General features: G+C 44.1%; 1 protein-coding gene and 1 long non-coding RNA gene across 2 annotated transcripts in view; one reads left to right on the top strand and one right to left on the bottom strand.

Moving 5' to 3' along the window:
• Positions 1–7,169: 7,169 nt before the first annotated feature.
• Positions 7,170–17,142, bottom strand: LOC124008694. The gene is made up of 3 exons (XR_006834136.1): positions 17,025–17,142; positions 12,269–12,389; positions 7,170–8,487 (listed from the first exon to the last, which is right to left on the bottom strand). It is a non-coding gene; the product is annotated as an uncharacterized LOC124008694 (long non-coding RNA).
• LOC124008692 (alpha-1,6-mannosylglycoprotein 6-beta-N-acetylglucosaminyltransferase A-like) overlaps positions 15,749–26,526 on the top strand; it is a 140,563-nt gene continuing 129,785 nt past the window's right edge. Inside the window, exon 1 of the mRNA XM_046320197.1 lies at positions 15,749–15,921. The gene's annotated coding sequence lies outside the window, so the exon portion shown is untranslated. The remainder of the gene's footprint in view (positions 15,922–26,526) is intronic.

Here is a 26,526-nt window from a genome sequence, read left to right as displayed (position 1 = left end):
GCTGACTCTCAGGCTTCCATCCGCGTCGCCGTTCTGCCTCCTCATACCAGCGCCTCTCCGCTTTCTTCGCCTCCAGTTTTTCCTTGGGGTGGCGATATTCTCCAGGCTGAGCCCAAGGTCCTTCACCGTCCAGTTCGTCCTCCCATGTCCAGTCCCTCTCGCACCTTGGTGCGGCTACACTCCCCTGGTTTAGCCCAGGGTCCTCTCCTGTCGAGGATTTCCTCCCAAGTCCAGAAATTCTTGTCGCGCTACTCCTGCTGCCGCTGTTGCCTGTTACCACGCCACTTGGTCCGGGTGGGGTGGGTGATTCTGTAATGGCGTTCGTCTGTTGAAAGAGAGTCGGACCAAAATGCGGCGTGGTGGTTACTCATGTTCTTTAATGAAAAATGAACGATACATGAAATAACTTAATATGCAAAACAACAATCGAAACGACAAAACCTACGATAACAACGATAATCACCTGACTCTGATTGAGAACTGCCTCTGGCAGCCATAGACTACGTAGACATCCCACAAAACCCCAAGACAAAAAACACACCACAATAACCCATGTCACACCCTGGCCTGACCAAATAAATAAAGAAAACACAAAATCTAAGACCAAGGCGTGACAGCTCATGGAATGTGCTCATGGAATGCGCTCATGGAATGTGCTCATGGAATGCGCTCATGGAATGCGCTCATGGAATGCGCTCATGGAATGCGCTCATGGAATGCGCTCATGGAATGCGCTCATGGAATGCGCTCATGGAATGCGCTCATGGAATGCGCTCATGGAATGCGCTCATGGAATGCGCTCATGGAATGCGCTCATGGAATGCGCTCATGGAATGCGCTCATGGAATGGCATGCTTTGAGCACTACGAAAAAGTGCTATTTACATGGGAAAGAATAAAGCCATATGCTGCATTTGCTATAGGCCTATTGTTTACCTTTTTGCTGGTGAAAATTTGATAATATCCAGCTGTTTAAAGGGAAAATCCACAGATGAAACAATAACAAAACCGTCGCTCCGCCTCGGTTTTGGTAAAAAGCTGAGGGATGGGCCTGGAGAAATGTAACAACTCAGATTAATAAACAGAGCTATGGATGCAAGTTCTGACCATACATGATATCAACATTATTGTTTTAACCATGTTGTGAGGCTATGCAGTGTTTGTTTACATTCACAATGTTAACAAACCTTGGAGAAAAATAAGCTCATATTTTGGGTTCTCATGGAATGTGACAGTTGAACTAAACTCACGAGGCATTTATGTGTTACATTCTTCAAGAATCAATGGATAGGAGGAGAGATTATGGTGATAGAGTAGGGATTATGGTGATTACAGTAGGGATTATGGTGATCACAGTACAACGGTTTGACTTGTTTGATCGTAGCTAGCTACATAGCTAGCTACATAGCCGTCTTTGTATCAAAGATAATTGTGTAGTCTAGAGCGATTTTCTAGGTTCGCTAGCCAGCTAATGTCGTTCTTTTAACACAACGTAACGTAAACAACACTGCTAGCTAGCCAGCTAGCCCCCGAATAGCAACACTGCAGAAACTATTACACTCAACGGAACGACTTGATTAGTGTAGTGTCAACAACGCACCCACTGCCAGCTGGCCTACTTCAGCAGTACTGTATCATTTTAATCATTTTAGTCAATAAGATTCTTGCTACGTAGCTTAACTTTCTGAACATTCGAGACGTGTAGTCCACTTGTCATTCCAATCTCCTTTGCATTAGCGTAGCCTCTTCTGTAGCCTGTCAACTATGTGTCTGTTTATCCCTGTTCTCTCCTCTCTGCACAGACCATACAAACGCTCCACACCGCGTGGCCGCGGCCACCCTACTCTGGTGGTCCCAGCGCGCACGACCCACGTGGAGTTCCAGGTCTCCGGTAGCCTCTGGAACTGCCAATCTGCGGTCAACAAGGCAGAGTTCATCTCAGCCTATGCCTCCCTCCAGTCCCTCGACTTCTTGGCACTGACGGAAACATGGATCACCACAGACAACACTGCTACTCCTACTGCTCTCTCTTCGTCCGCCCACGTGTTCTCGCACACCCCGAGAGCGTCTGGTCAGCGGGGTGGTGGCACCGGGATCCTCATCTCTCCCAAGTGGTCATTCTCTCTTTCTCCCCTTACCCATCTGTCTATCGCCTCCTTTGAATTCCATGCTGTCACAGTTACTAGCCCTTTCAAGCTTAACATCCTTATCATTTATCGCCCTCCAGGTTCCCTCGGAGAGTTCATCAAGGAGCTTGATGCCTTGATAAGCTCCTTTCCTGAGGACGGCTCACCTCTCACAGTTCTGGGCGACTTTAACCTCCCCACGTCTACCTTTGACTCTTTCCTCTCTGCCTCCTTCTTTCCACTCCTCTCCTCTTTTGACCTCACCCTCTCACCTTCCCCCCTACTCACAAGGCAGGCAATACGCTCGACCTCATCTTTACTAGATGCTGTTCTTCCACTAACCTCATTGCAACTCCCTCCAAGTCTCCGACCACTGCCTTGTATCCTTTTCCCTCTCGCTCTCATCCAACACCTCCCACACTGCCCCTACTCGGATGGTATCGCGCCGTCCCAACCTTCGCTCTCTCTCCCCCGCTACCCTCTCCTCTTCCATCCTATCATCTCTTCCCTCCGCTCAAACCTTCTCCCACCTATCTCCTGATTCTGCCTCCTCAACCCTCCTCTCCTCCCTCTCTGCATCCCTTGACTCTCTATGTCCCCTATCCTCCAGGCCGGCTCGGTCCTCCCCTCCCGCTCCGTGGCTCGATGACTCATTGCGAGCTCACAGAACAGGGCTCCGGGCAGCCGAGCGGAAATGGAGGAAAACTCGCCTCCCTGCGGACCTGGCATCCTCTCACTCCCTCCTCTCTACATTTTCCTCCTCTGTCTCTGCTGCTAAAGCCACTTTCTACCACGCTAAATTCCAAGCATCTGCCTCTAACCCTAGGAAGCTCTTTGCCACCTTCTCCTCCCTCCTGAATCCTCCTCCCCCTCCCCCCTCCTCCCTCTCTGCAGATGACTTCGTCAACCATTTTGAAAAGAAGGTCGACGACATCCGATCCTCGTTTGCTAAGTCAAACGACACCGCTGGTTCTGCTCACACTGCCCTACCCTGTGCTCTGACCTCTTTCTCCCCTCTCTCTCCAGATGAAATCTCGCGTCTTGTGACGGCCGGCCGCCCAACAACCTGCCCGCTTGACCCTATCCCCTCCTCTCTTCTCCAGACCATTTCCGGAGACCTTCTCCCTTACCTCACCTCGCTCATCAACTCATCCCTGACCGCTGGCTACGTCCCTTCCGTCTTCAAGAGAGCGAGAGTTGCACCCCTTCTGAAAAAACCTACACTCGATCCCTCCGATGTCAACAATTACAGACCAGTATCCCTTCTTTCTTTTCTCTCCAAAACTCTTGAACGTGCCGTCCTTGGCCAGCTCTCCCGCTATCTCTCTCTGAATGACCTTCTTGATCCAAATCAGTCAGGTTTCAAGACTAGTCATTCAACTGAGACTGCTCTCCTCTGTATCACGGAGGCGCTCCGCACTGCTAAAGCTAACTCTCTCTCCTCTGCTCTCATCCTTCTAGATCTATCGGCTGCCTTCGATACTGTGAACCATCAGATCCTCCTCTCCACCCTCTCCGAGTTGGGCATCTCCGGCGCGGCCCACGCTTGGATTGCGTCCTACTTGACAGGTCGCTCCTACCAGGTGGCGTGGCGAGAATCTGTCTCCTCACCACGCGCTCTCACCACTGGTGTCCCCCAGGGCTCTGTTCTTGGCCCTCTCCTATTCTCGCTATACACCAAGTCACTTGGCTCTGTCATAACCTCACATGGTCTCTCTTATCATTGCTATGCAGACGACACACAATTAATCTTCTCCTTTCCCCCTTCTGATGACCAGGTGGCGAATCGCATCTCTGCATGTCTGGCAGACATATCAGTGTGGATGACGGATCACCACCTCAAGCTGAACCTCGGCAAGACGGAGCTGCTCTTCCTCCCGGGGAGGGACTGCCCGTTCCATGATCTCGCCATCACGGTTGACAACTCCATTGTGTCCTCCTCCCAGAGCGCCAAGAACCTTGGCGTGATCCTGGACAACACCCTGTCGTTCTCAACCAACATCAAGGCGGTGGCCCGTTCCTGTAGGTTCATGCTCTACAACATCCGCAGAGTACGACTCTGCCTCACACAGGAAGCGGCGCAGGTCCTAATCCAGGCACTTGTCATCTCCCGTCTGGATTACTGCAACTCGCTGTTGGCTGGGCTCCCTGCCTGTGCCATTAAACCCCTTCAACTCATCCAGAACGCCGCAGCCCGTCTGGTGTTCAACCTTCCCAAGTTCTCTCACGTCACCCCGCTCCTCCGTTCTCTCCACTGGCTTCCAGTTGAAGCTCGCATCCGCTACAAGACCATGGTGCTTGCCTACGGAGCTGTGAGGGGAACGGCACCTCAGTACCTCCAGGCTCTGATCAGGCCCTACACCCAAACAAGGGCACTGCGTTCATCCACCTCTGGCCTGCTCGCCTCCCTACCACTGAGGAAGTACAGCTCCCGCTCAGCCCAGTCAAAACTGTTCGCTGCCCTGGCCCCCCAATGGTGGAACAAACTTCCTCACGACGCCAGGACAGCGGAGTCAATCACCACCTTCCGGAGACACCTGAAACCCCACCTCTTTAAGGAATACCTAGGATAGGATAAGTAATCCCTCTCACCCCCCTTAAGTTTTAGATGCACTATTGTAAAGTGACTGTTCCACTGGATGTCATAAGGTGAATGCACCAATTTGTAAGTCGCTCTGGATAAGAGCGTCTGCTAAATGACTTAAATGTAAATGTATATGCATATACAGTGTATAAAGTTGAAGTCGGATGTTTACATACTCTTAGGTTGGAGTCATTAAAACTTGTTTTTCAACCACTCCACAAATTTCTTGTTAACAAACTATAGTCGGTTAGGACATCTACTTTGTGCATGACAAGTAATATTTCCAACAATTGTCTACAGACAGATTATTTCACTGTATCACAATTCCAGTGGGTCAGAAGTTTACATACACTAAGTTGACTGTGCCTTTAAACAGCTTGGAAATTTCCAGAAAATTGGATGTATTTCAAGGCCTACCTTCAAACTCAGTGCCACTTTGCTTGACATCATTGGAAAAGCCAAATAAATCAGCCAAGACCTCCACAAGTCTGGTTCATCTGTACAAACAATAGTACGTAAGTGTAAACACCATGGGACCACGCAGTCGTCATACCGCTCAGGAAGGAGATGAACGGACTTTGGTGCAAAAAGTACAAATCAATCCCAGAACAACAGCAAAGGACCTTGTGAAGATGCTGAAGGAAACAGGTACAAAAGTATCTAGATCCACAGTAAAACGACTCCTATAATCGACATAACCTGAAAGGCCACTCAGCAAGGAAGAAGCCACTGCTCAAAAACAGCCATAAAAAAGCCAGACTACGGTTTGCAACTGCACATGGGGACAAAGATAGTACTTTTTGGAGAAATGTCCTCTGATCTGATGAAACAAAAATATAACTGTTTGGCCGTAATGACCATTGTTATGTTTGGAGGAAAAAGAGGGATGCTTACAAGCCGAAGAACCACATGCCAACCGTAAATCACGGGGGGTGGCAGCATCATGTTGTGGGGGGGGGGGGGGGGGCGGTTCTTTGCTGCAGCAGGGATTGGTGAACTTCACAAAATAGATGGCTTCTGAGGAAGGAAAATGATGTGGATATATTGAAGCAACATCTCAAGACATCAGTCAGGAAGTTAAAGCTTGGTCGCAAATGGGCCTTCCAAATAGACAATGACCCCAAGCATACATCCAAAGTTGGTTTAAAATGGATTAAGGACAACAAAGTCAAGGTATTGGAGTGGCCATCACAAAGCCCTGACCTCAATCCTATAGAAAATATGTGGGCAGAACTGAAACAGCGTGCAAGTAGGCCTACAAACCTGACTCAGTTACACCAGCTCTGTCAGGAGGAATGGGCCAAAATTCACCCAACTTATTGTGGGAAGTTTGTGGAGGGCTACCCGAAATGTTTGACCCAAGTTAAACTATTTAAAAGCAATGCTACCAAATACTATTTCAGTGTATGTAAACGTCTGACCCATTGGGAATGTGATGAAAGAAACATTAGCTGAAATAAATCACTCTACTATTGTTCTGACATTTCACATTCTTAAAATACATCCCTTACATGTAATGGATTACATGTAATCCATTTCTCCCCAACCCTGGACCTACTGAAGAGATGAGTCTTCAGTAAAGACATAAAGGTTGACACCGAGTCTGCAAGTCAAGGCCGTTGAAAGAAGAGGACCAAGGCGCAGCGTAGTGAGCGTATATTTTCTTTTTATTAGAAAAGACGCTGAACAAAACAGTAAACACTACAAAACAAACCGTAAAGCTAAAGGCTATGTGCCATAAACAAAATTAACTTCCCACCAAGACAGGTGTGACTGTAGCATACGTGTATGTATGTACGGCAGGACCAAATCGGAGAGCTTTTTAGGAGCAAGTCCATGTACTGCTTTGTAGGTTAACAGTAAAACCTTGAAATCAGCCCTAGCTTTAACAGGAAGCCAGTGTAGAGCGGCTAGCACTGGAGTAATATTATCAGAATTCAGGATAAGACCCAGATGCAGACAGCTAGAGTCACAGATGTTTATTGACCCAAACTGTTATGCAGGTGAATGAGGACCCAAAAGCGACTTGGCGAAAACAGAGTCTTTAATCCAGTTTAAGGAAATAGCAATACTCCTAGACAAATCGGAGCGGTAAATAAAGCAAAAGAAACAATTTCACTCGTAATCACGAGAACTGACTGGAGACTCGATAATGAACTGCAGGTTGCCTCGGGAAGGCACTTGACCGTAGCAGACTCAGACACCTGCTCACCACGCAGCATCTGAGGGAAACACGACACGACAGGGCGATACAAAGACACAGCACGGTGAACAGTATACAAGGATCCGACAGGACAGAAATGGAAAACAAGGGGAGAAATAGGGACTCTAATCAGGGGAAAAGATAGGGAACAGGTGTGGGAAGACTAAATGATTGATTAGGGGAATAGGAACAGCTGGGAGCAGGAACGGAACGATAGAGAGAAGAGAGAGAGGGAGGGAGAGAGAAAAAGGGGAACGAACCTAAGACCAGCAGGGGGAAAACGAACAGAAGGAAAAGCAAAATGACAAGACAATATAAGACAAAACATGACACAAACAGGGGGCAGGCAAAAGACAGGTCAAAGGCAGGCAAAGGTCTGTAAGCCAGGGCAGAGTCGATAAGGTACAGAAATGCATGCAGGCTCAGAACAGGCAGAGGTTTGTAAACGGGTCAGAGTCAGGCAGGTACAGAACAGCAGGCAGGGTCAGGGCAGGCAGAATGGTCAGAACTGGGGAAACTAGTGAACAGAACATGAACCAGCAGGGAGACGGGGAAAACACGCTGGTAAGACCTGACCAGACAAGACAAACTGGCAACAGACAAACAGAGAACACAAGTATAAATACACTGGGGATAATGAGGAAGATGGGCGACACCTGAAGGGGGGCGGAGACAAGAACAAATATGTCTGCGGGATAGATTGCGCCGTTGAGGACTCCAGTGCTAGTCGCTGCCGGGTGGACTGGAGGGCCGATGACTGCTGGGTCAGCCGGGGTTCGGGCTGCTGCTGGCGTAGTAATGGGGCCTGCGGCCCTTGGCTAGGTGGGGGTGCTGTCTCAAGTGTTGGCTCGAGCACCGATCTGGGCTGGGTTCTAGTCCCAGGGTTCGCTTGGGTCGACTTAGGTTGTGACCGGACTGTCTGCAATCCTGGAGGTTTCTGGGCCACAGGCGAGCAGTAAAACAGAAGGATCTGTGGTGCTGGGTGTGGTGGAAGAGGTTCCTGCTCTGCTATATAGAGCCTGGGAGGCAGCAGAACCTCCCTGCGGGCTGCAAGTGGCGTCCCCAATGTTGGGGCCGTCCTGTTTTGTTCTAGGCACTGGGAAATAGCTCAGAGGAGCACCGCTCCCACATGTCCCCTTGTTGCAGTCCACCACGTGACAATGGGGAGGAGACGGGGTAATGGTAGGCAATATACCTGACCGGAGACGTCCTGTGCTTGCTATGTTGCGGCTATGCTGCAGGACCACGGTGGGATGGCACTTCCGTAGGTGTGGGCCCAGTTCATCCCTAGCAAAGTGACAAAGGAGGTACGTCCAAACTCAGTCCCTCCACTGGATGCACTCAGCAACGTTTCTGGGCAGAGGAGGTGATATATCCCGCAATAGGTCCGCTGATCACTTGTACGGTCCTTTCCTGGACTGCAGGTGGGCTGTACAGTATGTCAGGTACACCGTGTGTCCCCAAGAGGCTGCCGTAGTGGTGCTAGCAAGTCACAAATCCGGTAACAGAAGGACCATGAAAGACAGCAACCCGGCTCTCCGTGTTTGCTGATCCTTAGACCTGCTAGCACTGCCCCTGGTTAGAAGAGAATAAGGCAACTTCAGAGTTACACACACAAAGATACTTTACTGACACACACACGGATGAAATTGACACGGAAGGCTAGTGGAATGGTGGTGGTTCTGTAGAAGGAAATGAAAGGCAATGAATATACTCTACATACGATATCACGAGAGCTGTGATAATGTTAATAACGGATTGTATAAATGGCATATAATCCCTGAACATGTTTACAGGTTACAAGCTATACAGAAACAGCATACACAATGCAACAATAACGACTAACTTTTAAGAACAATTTATACACGTCACAGAAGTCACTTTGTGCATGCACACCATCCCACAAGTCTAAAGAGATGCTATTGAGTCCTGTTGTTTATGGGCAGTGACAGAGATGCTGCTCTCTGTCACTGTTTGAGGGAAACTGAGAGGAGGAGGCAGGAGTTGGGGATCTGGGACCCAAGCTGACACCCTGTGATTGGCTGACCCCACGATGTGATAAGGCCTCTGGTAACCATGACCGACCCCTAGCAAACAATCGGTGACCAGGCCTTAGCTGCGAAGGGCCAGTGTATGACTCCCTTGGCCAACTTGGCTCCAGTGGCAGAGGGGAGCCTTCTGCCAAAGTTATTAAGTTGCAGAGTTTGTCTCTGAGTGGACTGTGTCACCAGCAGGGAATTTGTAACATTGTACATTGCTCTTCCCCTGGAAGGAATGTACATTATCCACTGCACTCTTTTCCAAGGCTGCCAATGCCTATTGCCTCTTTATCTCTCCACAGCAGACCTTCTCTCATCCTTTCCTCCTCTCTCCTCTACTCACTCCCATGGATGTTTAAAGGATTTGTGGGATATAGGACGCCTCTTCCGCCTCCTCCTATATTGGTGCCCGTTTGTTTACACACACCACAGACAGTACATTCCTGAAATATTGAGAAAACCAGACAGAATGTCCACAGGTGAGGCATGGCAGGTTTACAAGGCTGTTATTTGGCTTGAATCTTTCATCCACTCAGGTGACAGCAATTCCAAGAAAATCGAGCTACCGCTTCGAATGTGGCAGTGACATTCTATATAGTTTAGCCTCAATTATGCATTGTTTCACAGCATGGATGTAATGCCTGAGGATGAGGGTTCGAAAGCAATAAACTAAACCCATGTGTGACTGGCTTATACTGGCTTTGTGTGATTCTCTTTCACTGAGACCTGCCATTGTTTAGTCCGATGTGTGGGTTTGGTATGTTTTGTGTGGGTTTCTAAGTTCTGTTCTTAGTCTGAATTGCTTTTGCTAGACACAGCAAGCTATCAGTTGTGTGTACTGTCTGTTTTATTCAAAGAGCACCTTGTTTGAACCCCCTAGCCACCCTCCTGATAAAATAAAAAGAAATGTCTTAGTGTTGTACTTGTCATTCTTGCACTAACACTTGCACTTGTCTCTTCTTACTAGCAATAATTTCAATGGTAGATGGTTTTTCCAGGAATGCGTTTACTTGCAATGACTGTGATTATGTGGTTGTCTTACCTATCTTTGTTGAATGCACTGGCTGCAAGTTCGCTCTGAATAGGTGTTATGCAGGTGAATGAGGACCCAAAAGCGACTTGGCGAAAATATAGTCTTTATTCCAGTAAAGGAAATAGGCAATACTCCTGGACAATCAGAGCAGAAAACAAAACATAAAAAACTTAATTCCACTCGTAGTGACGAGGACAGACTGGAGACTCGACCATTCACTGTAGGCTGCCTCGGGAAGGCACCGACCGTAGCAGACTCAGACACCTGCTCACACGCAGCATCTGAGGGAAACAAGACACGACAGGGCGAGACAAAGACACAGCACGGCGAACAATATACAAGGATCCGACAGGACAGAAACGGAAAACAAGGGGAGAAATAGGGACTCTAATCAGAGGGCAAGATACGGAACAGGTGTGAAAAGACTAGATGATTGAGTAGGGGAATAGGAACAGCTGGGAGCAGGAACGGAACGATAGAGAGAAGAGAGAGAGGGAGGGAGAGAGAAAAAAGGGAACGAACCTAATAAGACCAGCAGGGGGAAAACGAACAGAAGGGAAAGCAAAATGACAAGACAATATAAGACAAAACATGACAATAGGAGCATCTGCTACTGCAAATGACCAAAATGACAAATGTACTGTCTGGTTCAGGAGAATATCACTCATGTGTCAATATCATTCTTATGTCTGACTTTAAAATCATTACTTTGATGTTTTTATAAAATGTCTATTCAAATTATACTGTTGATACATTCACACGGAGTCTCCTCACAGTAGTCAAGATAACCCCCATCATATTACAGTGAGATATCTCCCATTGTTTTAGGCAATACTATCATCTATTTCATGTGTACTTCAAAAGAGCTGGCTTTCCTAACTGCTGATGGATAAGAAGGAAAAAAAGAACTTCAAAAGAAACAGTTTCTTCTCTATTTTCCTTGGTGTAGGCAGGAAAGCTGTCAGACTGAGAATAATAATAGCCATACATTTGTCCTCCTCGTTCGCTCTCTATAGGTCCATATAAAGGTCATTCATTTGAATATGATACATGGAGGGTAGGTTAAGATTTTATGCAGTATTCACCACATTGTGTGCACTACTCACAGACTGGACTGGCTACAACTTATTTTAGGCATGTAACTTCTCATGTTATTTGATGAAATGTTCTAAATTGGTCTCTGTTGCTCTTTGTCACACTCAAAGCAAGTATTCTATTTGTGAGCAGTGAAAGATAAGTGTCAATTATATATACTGTAATAAGTGGCGATTTTAACAGGTTAATCTAGGTGGGGCAAACAAACAAAAAAAAGTTTTTGGATGCATGCCAGCAAAGCCACTACACGACACACCACACCACTAAGCAATACAATCAATTGTACTATAACAGTGATATCGAGGGCACACAAACTGTTAGGGCCTACATAAAGATATCCCAACAGCAGAGCTTTCTTTTCAGCACCATGGAGTGAATCCGCTGAGCCTCATCTGGCAGGGAAACAGTTCATTCAGCCTCATTTACTGCCTTTTAAAAAAACAGCTGATATGACTGACTTGCTTAAATAACATTTTATGTGGTTTCTACTGACAATTGATGTATACAAACTACGGCGTAAGGGGGCGACGAGCGGATAAAAGGCAATCCGTCATTTCGATTAAGACATTAATGGGCGAGCTAGGACAGATGTAGTCAATACAACTATTTGTTCAACACTTTTGAAATGTACAGCGAAATTATTCAGAACATGGGCTGTTCTTGCAGTTTTCTCCCTGTACACCAAGTCAAAGCCGTAGGATAAATAAAGGGGGCATAGAAGCAGACAATGAAAGCACTTACAATATTTAATGATGACATTTCTCTAAAGCAGGCTATAGGTTACATGTGCACCACCAAGTCAGAACAGTAGGCTAAGTTATAAGGAGGAAAGGGACCAAATTATTAGGGTGAGGCACATGGGCTATTAACAGCTTACTACACAACTTAGTATTACTTTCTTATAGCAGCTACAGTATACATATCTCCCTGATGTAAAAAGGGCTTAAATATAAATATACATACAGTGGGGCAAAAAAGTATTTAGTCAGCCACCAATTGTGCAAGTTCTCCCACTTAAAAAGATGAGAGAGGCCTGTAATTTTCATCACAGGTACACTTCAACTATGACAGACAAAAAAAAAATCCATAAAATCACATTGTAGGATTTTTTATGAATTCATTAGCAAATTATGAAATTATTGATATTACATCATTTATGCACCAGCATACAATACATTCTTGGACTCACCTTGTTGTACTGTGCTCACTTGAACAGGAAGGTGGCGCGGTGATCCTTCGTAGGCAAATTTTCTCATCACACTTTGTCATCATAATCTGGGATTCTCTGGATTTATGGTGCTTCAAGAAAACTGGGGGAAAAACAAGGTTGAATCATGACATCAGTGATCTTCAGGCCGGAGCTCTAGAAAGAAGGCAGAGTTCCCGACTTGGAATTCCGAGTTGGATGACTGTTCAAAAAGTATTTTCCTAGATTGTTTTTTCCCCCAAGTTCCCAGTTGTCTTGAACTCAGTGAAGTCTGAGATTTCCCAGTTCCGAGTTTTCAGTTGTTTTGAACGCAGCAGAAGTCATGCTGGATTGACAGCATGGCCAATGTTGAATGTTAATCATTTTAAGCTTGGAAAGAGACCCTTAAACTCAGACTTAGACCACACACCCACTCCACTGAATAGCAGGCTGGTGATTGCTTTGCAACGCTTGCAGTTAGCCACTGATTCCTTCCAAACCACTCATTGTTGAATTTCCCCACAGAAAGCACTGAGCTAGGCTGAAACACCTGTATTTTGGAGCAGACCTACATTGTTTGCAAACTGATATGTGGCACTTATTAACGCTAAAATAACATGCAAAACAGGTAACACCTGACCTAAATGACGAGTCGCCACTGACTGTAACCTCAGTCTGATTATGTGTCAGTTACAGTGCCTTGCAAAAGTATTCATCCCACTTGGCATTTTTCCTATTTTGATGCATTACAACCTGTAATTTAAATCATTTTTTATTTGTATTTCATATAATGGACATACACAAAATAGTCCAAATTGGTGAAGTGAAAAAATCATCCAGCAGGACAATGACCTTAAGCATACTGCTAAAGCACCCCTTGGGTGGTTTAAGTGGAAACATGTCTCTGAATGGCCTAGTCAAAGCCCAGACCTCAATCCAACTGAGAATCTGTGGTATGACTTAAAGATTGCTGTACACCAGCAGAACCCATCCAACTTGAAGGAGCTGGAGCAGTTTTGCCTTGAAGAATGGGCAAAAATCCCAGTGGCTAGATTGTGCCAAGCTAATAGAGACATACCCCAAGAGACTTGCAGCTGTAATTTCTGCAAAAGGTGGCTCTACAAAGTATTGACTTTGGGGGAGTGAATAGCTATGCAAGCTCAAGTGTTCTATTTTTGTTTTGTTTTATTTCTTGTTTGTTTTCACAATAAAAAAATATTTTGCATCTTCAAAGTGGTAAGAATGTTGTGTAAATCAAATGATACAAACCCTCCAAAAAATATATTTTAATTCCAGGTTGTAAGGCAACCAAATAGGATACATGCCAAGGTGGGTGAATAATTTTGCAAGCCACCCTACAGTATGTGTTACAGGATAATTAGGGTTATCCAAAGTTGTAAATGACAATAATTCCCTGGATGTTATACAGTATATATAGGCAATCTCGTGATGAAAAGGAAAATAGTTACAGTCATGCCTGCTTCCCAAATGGCCCCCAATTTCCTTACATAGTGCACTACTTTTGATCAGGGCTCATAGGGCTCTGGTGAAAAATAATGCCCAATATAGGGACCATGTCCACCGCACAAAAGGGAGATCATAGTAGGCCTTTCATTTGATTTTCTGAATTGACCCAATTTCGTTACCATTACAATCACCTCTGATACAGTCAATCAACCTCCCGACTGGCATAGAATGAGTAGATAATAAGAACATGACTAGAAGAGTAATAGATTATATTTATATGCTGAGGAGCATGATTTGCTCAGTTTTCACAGAGTACAAACCATGTCAAATTATGATGAGCCTTCTGCATGAGTTGTTCAGTGAATGTGTCTGAGGCTCTGAGCCATGAATGATTATTGCATTGAGGGGGAATATGCAGCAGAGATGGTTAGTGCATTGAGGGGGAATATGCAGCAGAGATGGTCAGTGGCCATAGTAGTATTAACATTCCAATGGGACCCAGTTTACTACAGGTTAACCTGCTGGATAGGATAACCTGTAGTAAACCTGCTACCTGCTACCTGCTACCTGCTACCTGCTACCTGGATAACCTGCTACCAGTGGATAGGTGCTATCCTTTACACTTAGTTTGGATTAGATTGAACTTTGGTAACACTTTACTTAAAGCCTTTAATGCATTGTGATGCAGTTATAATGCAATGTAAGACTTGTCATAAAGAGCATGTATGACTCACTAATAATGTCTTATCATAATCATCTTATAATGATCCTAACTAAATACTGTTAATTTTGAGTAAGGTGCATGAGGCCTACACCTGCAGGCTTTATTTGGTGCCTCTTCGGATTTCAATGGCAAGTACAAGACATTCTCCTCTCAAAGTTGAGAGGGGCCTCTTCATAGAAGTGCGTATTTAAATCCAGAGGGGCAAGGAAATTAATAAATCCCCTGATACAATAATTCTGAGCTTTGAGGGGTGCTTATCTGTAATTTATACTTCCTTTGAAGATGGAGCGCTTTCATAATGCGGTCCACAACCTAACAATTAGAATGTCAGTGTGATATGGATGGGTTGAGTTGCCAATGCCTAGGCCTGGGGGACTGGTGTATTAGGGGAACTTTGGGAATGCCCCACAAAATGTTTTTAATTAACCACCATCGAAATAAAAAATTTAAAGCCAATATAAAATACTTTCGTAATAAAAAACGTTTGAATATCAATGTGTCACTTGCTATGGATTAGATAAGTGAGTACGCCTGGAATGTTGCTGTATTTTGGCAGGAAAATATCAAAGTAGGATTGGTGTGCCATTTCACATCCTGTTATGTTCTAATTCATGTCCCCATAATATTGGCATATAAAACTGTGCTGTGGATGCCCTCTAGTGAGCCTCTTAGTCCAACAGTTTGGATTTACTTCAAATCTATCAGCCAAAATAGATGATTATATCTGAATCAAAGCGACGCACCCAATGTGTGTGACACAAGTGTGTGTGTGACATATGTGAATCACGGTGACTGACTCTTACTTTCAGTATACAAAAGGCCACAGCAGATGGCAGCAATCACTAAGCTTGTCCTTAAAAAAAAAAAAAGTGTTCACCTTTTAAAGGGAGAATGGTGATTTTGTTGTCATATGACACTACGCAGCCTAGGGATTGGGCTGCTGTGTAGATTCGGCTACTTATAATGAACATATGAAAGTAAGAAAACTGAAAATAATATATAGTTTCAGTTATCATGGAATTATTGACCACATAAATAATTAATGCATATCGTTTTCCCTTATTTGTGATATATTTAGGCCCACAATTCCTTGTATGACGCATGCAATTGGTACATATACGAAATATAAAATAAACATGCTTCTAAATATGAATAAAACAGCACCAATGTAACATGTGATACAATTTATGATTATCCTTTTCTCATAAAGGTAAATGTTGCTCTCTTATTTTTCGTTATTTCAAGGGGATACCAACATCCAGAGGATCCCTGAATAGCCTTCGCGTAAGGACAAGGTGCTGGAAGTGACAGAGCGAAAGAAAAGACTCAAGCGCTGGAGCGGAAAAACCGTAGCAAGCTACAGTAACTGGCCATTCATTCGGAATCCTGTAGCATCTGTTATCATATCAGCATAAAACAAAACCTGAGCCCCGAAGTCAACTCGGAGCACTCTACTATCCGAAAGGTAAGCTGTAATATGATTTCCACAACATAGCATTTTCATTGCAGAGACGCAGTATTCTCCCAATCGTACTACGAGCGACTTGTCACTGCGGTTAGAAGTGCTGCTCAATGACCGAAGGATGACCAGAAAGCCAGACTCATATAGCTAGCTAGCTATTTCAGTTTGTTCTCGTTTTCATGTCAGCTATCTCTCGTTAATAACAGCTATTACGGTAATGTTATTGTTAGCTCTACGAGTAGCAAGCTAGCTAACGTTAGTTGGCTAGCTGAGAAAGTACTGCATGTGACAGCTAGCGCGAACTAGTAAAGAATCGCGTACCGCAGCGGCCAAATGTTGCTAATAATCCATCTGACCTATCCAATATAATGGTTAGCTAACCTGGTAGTTTCAACCCGTTGAAATGCAAACGTACTGGCTTCCTTGCTATCCCTAAAAACACAGTGGCTAGTTATGAACGGGGCTACTTTCTTGCTTGCTAAAATGGTCTGTTGTCCATTATAACGAGTGCGCGGTCAGACGAGAGTAACTAGCTAGCCATGTTATAGCCTACCTCCCTACCGTTGACAGTTTTGCAGTAACATTAGCAAACCAGCCAGTGCAGGTTTTGTTGTCAACAGATGTCTATTGTTTCATGATCACACAGAATCATAGCTCGGGTTGCATTGATTTAATACTACTACAAATAATAATAGCTAACATTCTTTTGAATTCGATCCTTGGCATGATATGATAGAAGTGACACTACTGGCTATGTCGCTTGAATTGCTGTTTGAAAGGTATCTAGCTGGCTAGATGTGTTAGCCCCCCCAATCAAATAGAATGAGTATGGTTAATCTGTACGAATCTAAAATACATGGCTCCGTTTGACACTGCATGGCATTGCCTAGTCTCAAATTGTTATGTACGATTGTCTTTTGATTGTCTTTTCACTAGATATATTTTGATAATTTGCAGACTTGTTTTTATATATATATATACACACACACATAAAGCAATGTTACTACAATATAACTACACGTGAAAATGTATCAAATTAAAAGCTTTTGTGACCATGGTAATATATGTGGGGTGTCCTTTTGTGGATAAGTATGAAAAACACTTACCCCACACTTTTCACTGTGAGAGATAGCTCACTATATGTTCCTAACTTCATATAGCTCAGTGATTGGGTTGTTCAATACTGCCTTGTCTGCAATCCTCTGAGTAGATCTGAAAGAGTGCTTCTCTTACAACCCAGGAGATGTATTCAAACACCCAGAAATCCCCTTGGAAACAGTCCAGTGTACTCTGTAATTACAACTGTAGTCCACATTCTCTACAGTATACTTACTCTAAGGAATTTGGCTCAGGTACAGGTAACGTTGTGGTTGGTGCCATGACAACATAAAACATTCCGCTTTTGATGTTTAGTATCTTCTCTTGGAGGTTGGCTCTTTCTTATCCCCTTGGCAATGAAGAAGTGTGATTAAGATGGAGGACACACTGGCATTTGTAATTGAGGTGATCTTGGGTTTCTGTTTCTGTTCACCTCACTGCTTAGCTTATTATCCTGACCATCAAACGGCCATTGGGCCTGCAGTTAGCAGAGGTGAGCTGCTGGCTTCCTTGCCTTTATAAAGTGCTCTTTCAAGCGCCTTTGCTGCAGCTCTTGGGGAGTATAAATCTGCTTGAAAGGAGCTTTGCTCCAGTGGCATGCCTTGCTGCTGGCAAGATAAATCGTTGGGACCGCATCATTGGGCATGGCTGGAGATGACGGAGGGATGGGACGGAGGTGGGCTTGTTGATGGTTTCGCCCAGAGCCGCGGAAGATTAAGTCTCTCTCTGATTAAAGGGGTCCTACTCCTCACGGCCTGTACACACACACCACGGCCTCCCTCTCTTTGTGCCACCCACTCGCTGTGCTTGGTCACTGTGTTCGGCTCGAACTGACTTAGGCTAAAACCGCAGTATAGCCTAATACAACCTTCTGTTTAAATGGTTGGGCAGGTCCAATGCTTCATGGTTTTCCTTAAAATGTCACATATCACTAGTGAATTATGTTTGAGATGTAGTCTAATGTTCGCTTCGAGCATGTTTAGAGGTTTTTTTGGAGGGATTGAAGATTGCCTCACCTAGGTGCTTTTTATTTATCCTTTATTTTACCAGGTAAGTTGACTGAGAACACAGTCTCATTTTCAGCAACGACTTGGGGAATAGTTACAGGGGAGATGAGGGGGATGAATGAGCCAATTGTAAACTGGGGATTATTAGGTGACCGTGATGGTTTGAGGGCCAGTTTGGGAATTTAGCAAGGACACCAGGGTTAAATACCCCTACTCTTACGATAAGTGCCATGGGATCTTTAATGACCTCAGAGTCAGGACCCCCGTTTAACATCCCATCCGAAAGATGGCATCCTACACAGGGCAATCACTGCCCTGGGGCATTGGGATATATTTTTTTTTAGACCTGAGGAAAGAGTGCCTTCTACTGGCCCTCAACACCACTTCCAGCAGCATCTGGTCTCCCATCCAGGAACTGACTAGGACCAAACCTGCTTTGCTTCAGAAACATGCCAGCAGTGGTATGCAGGGTGGTATGCTGCTGGCATAGGTGCTTGTTTTTGTATCAAAGAGATGAGCTGTTTATGAATCCTTTTGAAGGGAAAGGTAGAGCTTGTAATTAAGCCTTTCATCACTTGATTAGGCTGTAGATTGAATCATATGATATGATCTCACTTTGTCAAGGCAGATGGAAAGGCTTGGGATAAATATACAGCAGTCAGTATTTCAACACTGGCTTGTATACCACACAACTTTCTATTAAAAGCAAATAGTTGCATTGTTCAGCTTAGGCATGGAGGAACGCAAATAGAAGCTTTTAGCTCTGGACCGGATTCAATGCCTGTAATAGCACTGTTTATACCATATACATAACCTAGTCATTCTATTTTCAGTCATTCTACCCGGTCTTTGTTTATACAACATTGCAGATACCGCTCTGTCATTTTCTGGTTGCAAAAATGTTAATTGTTAGCCCAAGCCTTAATTTCAGTTTCTGTAACAAAACAAGCAACTATAATGTAGAGCCCTCAAACTCAACTCTGGCCCTCGAAGCCAGTTCCACTGCTTTCCCCCATTGTTCACCTCTAATCAGGGACTGATTTAGACCTGGCACACCAGGTGGGTGCAATTAATTATCAGTTAGAACAGAACCAGCAGTTCTGTAGATCCAGCAAATCTACCACTTCTTAGACTTGCTTTCAATGACAACTACAGATCTATAACTCACATTTCTATGTGAATTTGGTCAGGTCGCACAAAAAGTTTTATATATTGCAGTTTTAAGGAAGTCTACCTCCTGTGTTACACAATGTGCTGCAGTACGGTTCAGTACTCAATAGGTTTTCATGACATTCTGCTCCAGTCAAATGATTAATGTCCTAACACCCATACTGAGATCTAATGACACCCGGGATAAAGTGCTCTCCTGTTTCTGCTCTGGTGGATCTCGAACACAATCAGCAGACCAGGATATTAGCTGCTTTCTGAACCTCTGGGGATGTATTGCTTTGATTTAGTTAAATGGTCACTTGTTGCTACGCTCGTCCTGCTTGGGTTATTCCTTACATACAGACAAACAGTCCTGTGGCTATTACAGATCATCTTTATATTTCACTAACCTATCTTTCCAAAGGCTGTGTGTTGGTTAAACCGATAGGCCTAACGTTTTTGTCATCTGAAAGCCATAAGTCCACAAACTAATGTTCCTCTGGGAAACAAACTCAATCTCTATTGTAACTATCAGCTTATTACACAATGAATTCATGTTTCTGAGTATTGCTTTCTTCCTCACTGTTGTTCTTGAGATGAGACACTTGATTGGGAAAGCTTGACTGTGAAAATGAGCACTTTACGGTACCTACTAGTCCTGACAGTTTTACTGCCGCTGGACCTGAACGGGTACTTGTGGGTTTGGGGTTAAGAGGATCACTGTCTAATACAACATCCCAATCAGTTTAACCGCTCGGCTCTCCATAGGCTTACAGGAGTGAGCAGCAGGCTCGGTCAAGAAACCAGAGACCAAGCGGGCCTCTGAAATGTGCCTGCCCTAGGAGAGCGGCCCGAGAGGAAACCATGTTTGATTTACTGTGCGCGGCAGTGCAGTCAACTGCCTCCTTTATTCAGAGCAGGTGGAGAGAACAGAAACGCTCTTGGTGCGCAATGCACAGTAAGGGGTTAACAACCCCACACAACTCTTTAACTCTGTGATGGTGTGTAGGGTTGGGGGCGTGGTTAACATTTGTCCTAATGTGATTATTTACCCATAAAACATTGTGATATACAATGCTATTCTTGGCAACTTCTCGCATTGGAATAGGCTTCATTTCTCCGAACAAGAATAGACTGACGATTTTCAGAAGAAAGTTCTTTGTTTCTAGCCATTTTGAGCCTGTAATCGAAACCACAAATGCTGATGCTCCAGATACTCAACTAGTCTACTGAAGGCCAGTGTTATTGCTTCTTTAATCAGAACAACAGTTTTCAGCTGTGCTAACATAATTGCAAAAGGGTTTTCTAATGATCAATTAGCCTTTTAAAATGATAAAGTTGGCTTAGCTAACACAACGTGCCATTAGAACACAGGAGTCACGGTTGCTGATAATGGGCCTATGTAGATATTCCATAAAAAATCTGTCGTTTTCAGCTACAATAGTCATTTACATCATGTAACAATGTATACACAGTATTTATGATCAATTTGATGTTATTTTAATGGACAAAGAATGTGCTTTTCTTTCAAAACAAGGACATTTCTAAGTGACTCCAAACTTTTGAAGTGTGTGTGTGTGTACGTGCGTATGTCCCAGACTGTGGTGCTGTGTTGAACCAGGCTTGGGCAAGAGGCCAGTGGCAGGATGGCCCTGCCTGGCTGGTGGGGTGACCGTCACAGATTGGTCACGGTGCTCAGCCCCCCCGCGTCACGTGTGTGTGTGGTGCCAACCGCTTGAGAGCAGAGACGGCAGGGAAATGGTAGCTCAGCCGATGAAGGGGAGGGCAGGTGGGAACTGGAGCTTATTCAGTTTGGTACAATGATAAGCCTATCATTTTGCAGGTAGAAATGCAGGCCTAATGACTAGAGCTGACGCATAGGCCTGTGCCTTATTCTACATGACAGATACTCATGTCTGGTCTACACCAGTGCATTTATATCTGTTCTACACCAGTGCATTTATATATGAATGATCAGTAACTGCACTCTTCTTATGAGGAAGTGGTGATCTCTGTCTCTCTCTTGCTCTCTCTCCACCACTGTCATGTTAAGCTCAGCGTGGGTGTTGGGAACAACCTGTTTTGATCGTCTCACTGATCACGCTCAGTATTAAGTTACCCATCCCGTGCCATAGTTGTTGTTTTGTCTACAAAGGACACAATGCAGTTGCCTGGTTAAACCAGACCAAAGTTAAATATGCAGTGGTTTTTCTGGTCGCATAGTCGTTTGCTACCACACCCTGCTGAAACAAGAAGCAACAAAGTTTCATCACTTTGTCAAAAGTTAATGTTACCACTGAAACGGACTCAACCGCATGTGTCATCTTTTTGAATGCCTGACCGTCCCGTCTTCAGTCAGCTGTTCGTTCCACAACACAAAAATCTAAGCTGGATAGTTTACCTCCTCTCGTCTCTCCTTATATTGTCAGTTAAATGTAAACCAGGCTTTCTTTTACTTTGCTGCTTTGGGTAAAGTTTGTCGACTTGAATATGACGTGTGTGTGTGTATATATATATATATATATTTTTTATTTTATTTTTTATTATTTAAATTTTAAATACGGTTTGAACTGTTATTTTCATGAATGTCTTCATCCATAATCGTCAATGACACTGTCACATCCCTAAGCCTACATGATAACATATTTTGTCCAAAGAATAAACCGATTAATTTGATATAGACTAGATTAATCGGTTCCACAGATAAATCGTGATATTATGTACATAGAATACACAAATATGTCTGCTCATTTGCGGTCATACATTATTTTTTTTAATTCAATGAGTTACCTGAAGAGGACTGCTCATTGAACATCATTCAGACCAATTCACAACGTGAGAGATGGTAGGCATTGGTGGTTTGACAGTGCGTTGCTTGCCACAGCCAACATATTTGAATAAGTAAATAATCAAAAGTACACTTCTCCAAGCAAGCAGCCCTGTCCTCATCACATTCTTAACGTTATCTGGCTAGCAAGGTAATTAGCTAGCTAACAGAGTTTTTTTGTATCAAGGACAAGTGTTCACTTTGGCGCCAGTCCAGTGTTAGTACATAAGTAGCACAGGTAGCTAGCCAGGTAGCTAGAACTTGTCCTTGATACAAAGATAACGCTGTTACTGTCTGGGCCTATTATGTTAGCTAGTGGGCTTATTTAGTTAGTGTTCCACAATCTGCAAAAAGCAAGGCAGTTAGATATGTCCCGTCATTCAGGCCATGTGCTTGTGTTCATGATGAGATAAGTAGCTAACGTTAGCTAGCTAGCTAAATTGGAACTTTGTGACTAAAACCTGTGCGGTTAGCATTTTCCTGCATAAATGTTTTTAGTCATTAGCACATTCCATTTCCAGTTGAAATGTATAGCCAATACATTTTGTATTGAGAAACAGTTTCATGTACATGTGGTTTCTGTAAGAAAATATTGTTGTAAGGAACAGCTAGCTTGTGGTCAGTGGATATCCTGTAAACCAGTGGTTCCCAACCTATTTCGGTTATTGTACCACCAATTGCATTTTACTCTGAAGTACCCCCTCGTGCATTTTACAAGTCGGACTATGGTCTCACGAGGCTTCTCAAGTACCCCATGTGGATAGGCCAAGTACCCCTGGTTGGGAACCACTGCTGTAAACCACAGATGAAATGTACATTTTTATATTCAGTTGAGAAATCATAATTTAGAATATCTTTTAATCTTTTGGAGCACAATTTGTGTAGAAAAAGGTCTGTTTTTCATTCCATTTCTAAAAAACAATATATTTGCAGATTTATCGATAATCGGTGACTTTTGCCACCTTAAAATCGGTATCGGACCCCAAAATCCCATATTGGTAGATCTTTAGCAGAATTGCATTCTCGTGTAAAGAAATCTTCATAATGACAACGCAGAATACATTGTGTTAAAAGCCAATCAGAGGTGTTTTTGGGCAGAGTGTTTGCCTATTATGCTGTGTGCCGTTCACACCAGTAAAGTATGGCCGTTTGTCTGGACTAGAGGTGGGAATTAATAATTGAATGGAGGCCCTGCCGAGTCTGAAGAAGTAGCCTGTTAAGATGCTCAGTCACACTCGTCTCCATGACAGCATGGCCATTGTCAGTTTCACGTCTCCATTACCTTAGACTGCTGCCTGGACGCTTCAAGGGCTGTGTAGAGGGACATACCGGTCCCAACTTGAGGCTATAGTCCTACAGTTTTAAAGTGTTAGGGAATGTCATTCCTATGCCTTAGTTTTGGCTCAATCAACACCTGTACATGTTGGATTGGACATTTTTTCAAGTCACCTGATTCTGACTTAGTTTTAGGTGGGAAATGCAGCCTAGGATGTTATTTTTTTTCTTTTCTCATTTTGATCCATTATTGATGTAACCTATCTATTCACATATTTCAATGCTTTTGGTCAGCTTCTGCAACATGTGAGGTGAAAAGTCTTTTAAAGAACATTATTCCATTTCAGTAGGAGGCTGTCTCTTTCAGCTATTTTGAGCTCCCATCACAAATCCTAAGGAAATGGACAAAGCTTTAGCAGCCTGCAATGCATGGCCATCTGTCTCAGTCTTCGGGAGGCACGGTGAGGGGCAAGGGTGTCAATATATTTATCAGTGGGAAGTAGCCTATGTTGTTGATGATTATCATGGCTTTTTGGGTGTTGTGATGTTGAAAGTATGTTTTTGTGTTGTATGATGATTGGGAGCACACAGACTACTAGCCTAGCTCTTTCTGATCAAACTAGGGTATTGACATAGCCCATAGGCTTGTTTATATGCCTACCTATGTGAGCACACAGTATTTTGTGATCTGACAACTGTATAAGCCTAAAAATAATCACAGCTGTTAGCAGCAGTTGGGATTCTCAGCTCTTCTAGAGATCAATTGAGTGTGTGTGGGTTCCAGCCATTTAAAACGACAATTCAGTCATTTGTATGTCACCCACTCCAACGGTGGTGGTTGTATTGCATATTGTGAAACCGAAGCTGGCTGTCAGCACGCAGGGTGTCATAGGCGCTGTTGGATGCCAGAAGGCACCCTGCCAGCCAAATAAAGTTCCTGAGTTAGAAACCTGAGAAATTAGTCTGTATTCTGTAACGCCTCCCTTCTATAGAACAGGGAGGCGTTGTGACAGTCAGTGAGCACATTTGGGGGTTTCTGTTAAAGTTTCAGGGTCTTGTGCATTTAGGGCACAAGCACATCATAGACAAGCGTTTTGCAACAGCACACACAAATGTGCGTTTCTTATTGGACAAGTTCAAAAAGTAGCGACCTCCCCGTTTCACTCCGATTTGTGTCATCATGCCTATTGAACAAGAACCCGATCTATCTTGACACAGGGTCATGTCTGTAGTGACCCCCAACCCTTCTCCTTTTCTCTCCTTATCGGCGGAGAATGGCAACTCATAACTCAGTCTCATAGAACCCAGACCTCTGAGAGACAGTTGATGTTATCAATGCAGCAGATTGCAGAAGCGCTGTGCAGAGATTTTGTTTTTCAAGCCCGAATGCTTCATTTCTTTTGCACTGTATCACGTTCGAGATGATAAATGTCCAGCATTAGGTGTTAGCAGAAGAAAAAGATTGAGAAAAAGATTGACATGACTACATTTTGAATTGAATCATTTGACTTTTTCCTTATCCCATCCTTCATGACTTGTGAAATGGTCTTGATAGTCTCAACTGGTGACAATGGCAACACAGACGTAGACGTTTTCAATAGAAAAAGCCCATATATTTGTCAGGGCTGGTACGCCTAAATATCCAAGGAACATTGGCACGTAACGGTGTTGAGATTCTGTCAGAAGTATTGCGCTGCCTGTGAAATTTCGCTGCTGGAGGAAAGACTGCTCATGTATTGCAGCGCTGACCCATTTCCCAGGGATCATTTGGAAGGGGAAAGAGAGCCTTTTATGATCCTGCCTTTGAGTTGCATGCAAAGGTGCCGTCAGTCAGTTATCCACTGCCTCATCCCTGGGCCTGTATTCATAAAGCATCTCAGAAGTGCTGATTTTAGAATAGTTTTGGCTTTTTTAATCACAATTAGTAAGAGGGGGCCCTGATCCTAGATCAGCGCTCCTATTCTGAGATGTGTTGTGATTACCGGCCCAAAGGTTTTCATTTTCCTTTTTATAATATGTCTCGAGACATTTTATATCTTCAAGTGGGCCTGCTAACAGAGAAAGCCCTTTGGCTATTCAGAAAATGATTTATTTAACTGCTTCTGAAATGCTCGAGGCCTGTTACTATATAATCCTCATCAAAGTGTTACAATCTGATGCTTGATAATTGACAAAGCTTTGTGGCAACTGATCTGAATAAATACAGCAATGCAAGGTTTCCCTCATTCTAGAATATCATGGAGCTTATTGGGCCTCTAAATAACAAGTTGAATCTGTTTCACACATTAATGAAGCCCAAACTTATCGACGTGAGTGTGTTTGTCCCAACATTGAGGTTCAGAAACACATATCTGTAGCTAGATTGATCTGTTGTTTTTGGAACATGGTGTGTCTGTCTCAGCTGGCAGCATCACAGGGTGCAAGCAGTCATTACCGTGAGGTAATGTATCTCTGTGACTACTCTGTGTTCACTTCCTATAGCTAGCAGGGGGGCTTCCTAGCTCAGGTCCTTGGGGATCACAGCCCTGCTGGTTTTTGGTTAAACGGTAAAGACTTATTTCAGGAACGTCACGTTCGGTAGGGCATAATGTTCTGATACAGAGGGAGGAATCATGCCAGCTCATGATATTTGTATATCTGCAATGTTTAGCTTGTTACACCCTGTTTATCAGAGTGCATGTTTTGCGCTCTCTAGCAAATCAGTAACATCAATAGATCAAGTGCCCCAGAGAATTCAATCCAAATCATTGCCCTTGTTCTGAAATCCACACGAGCATATCACTTAGAATACAACGCTTTATTCTAAGTGGTAGGCAGCCAATGCTGCTCGTATGGACATTGGACGAAAGACTTTGTGAGTCGGGCCACCCTACAGCCTGCCCTGGATCTTCCCGGTGTCCTCTCCGTTGCCACCTGTTCTGTCATCCCGAGCCACACCGCACGGTCTCCGTTAGCGTCTGCCGACCCCAGACCATTGGCCAACCTGATGGGATTAGAGCTCTGATGAAAGGAGACAGTAGGGGAGCACTGTGTGCCTCCTATGAATAATTATATTTTATTTCAGCACCTGGCCTTTCAACAGAGCCAAAGTTACCTGGGAGCTGCTGTATCCCTCTGTCTAGCTGCTTCTGCTGCAGTAATTGGCTAGCCTCGTCAGCCAAGGGTTTGGGAGGAGGGCCACACAACACTAATGGCTAGCCATTGTCTCAAATATATTTTGCTCAGTGAGGCCACAGATGTAGGCCTATAGTT

This window comes from Oncorhynchus gorbuscha, linkage group LG21 (genome assembly GCF_021184085.1).
Source record: "Oncorhynchus gorbuscha isolate QuinsamMale2020 ecotype Even-year linkage group LG21, OgorEven_v1.0, whole genome shotgun sequence".
Classification (NCBI taxonomy): Eukaryota; Metazoa; Chordata; class Actinopteri; order Salmoniformes; family Salmonidae; genus Oncorhynchus; species Oncorhynchus gorbuscha.
This window is presented reverse-complemented; position numbering and strand designations above follow the sequence as displayed.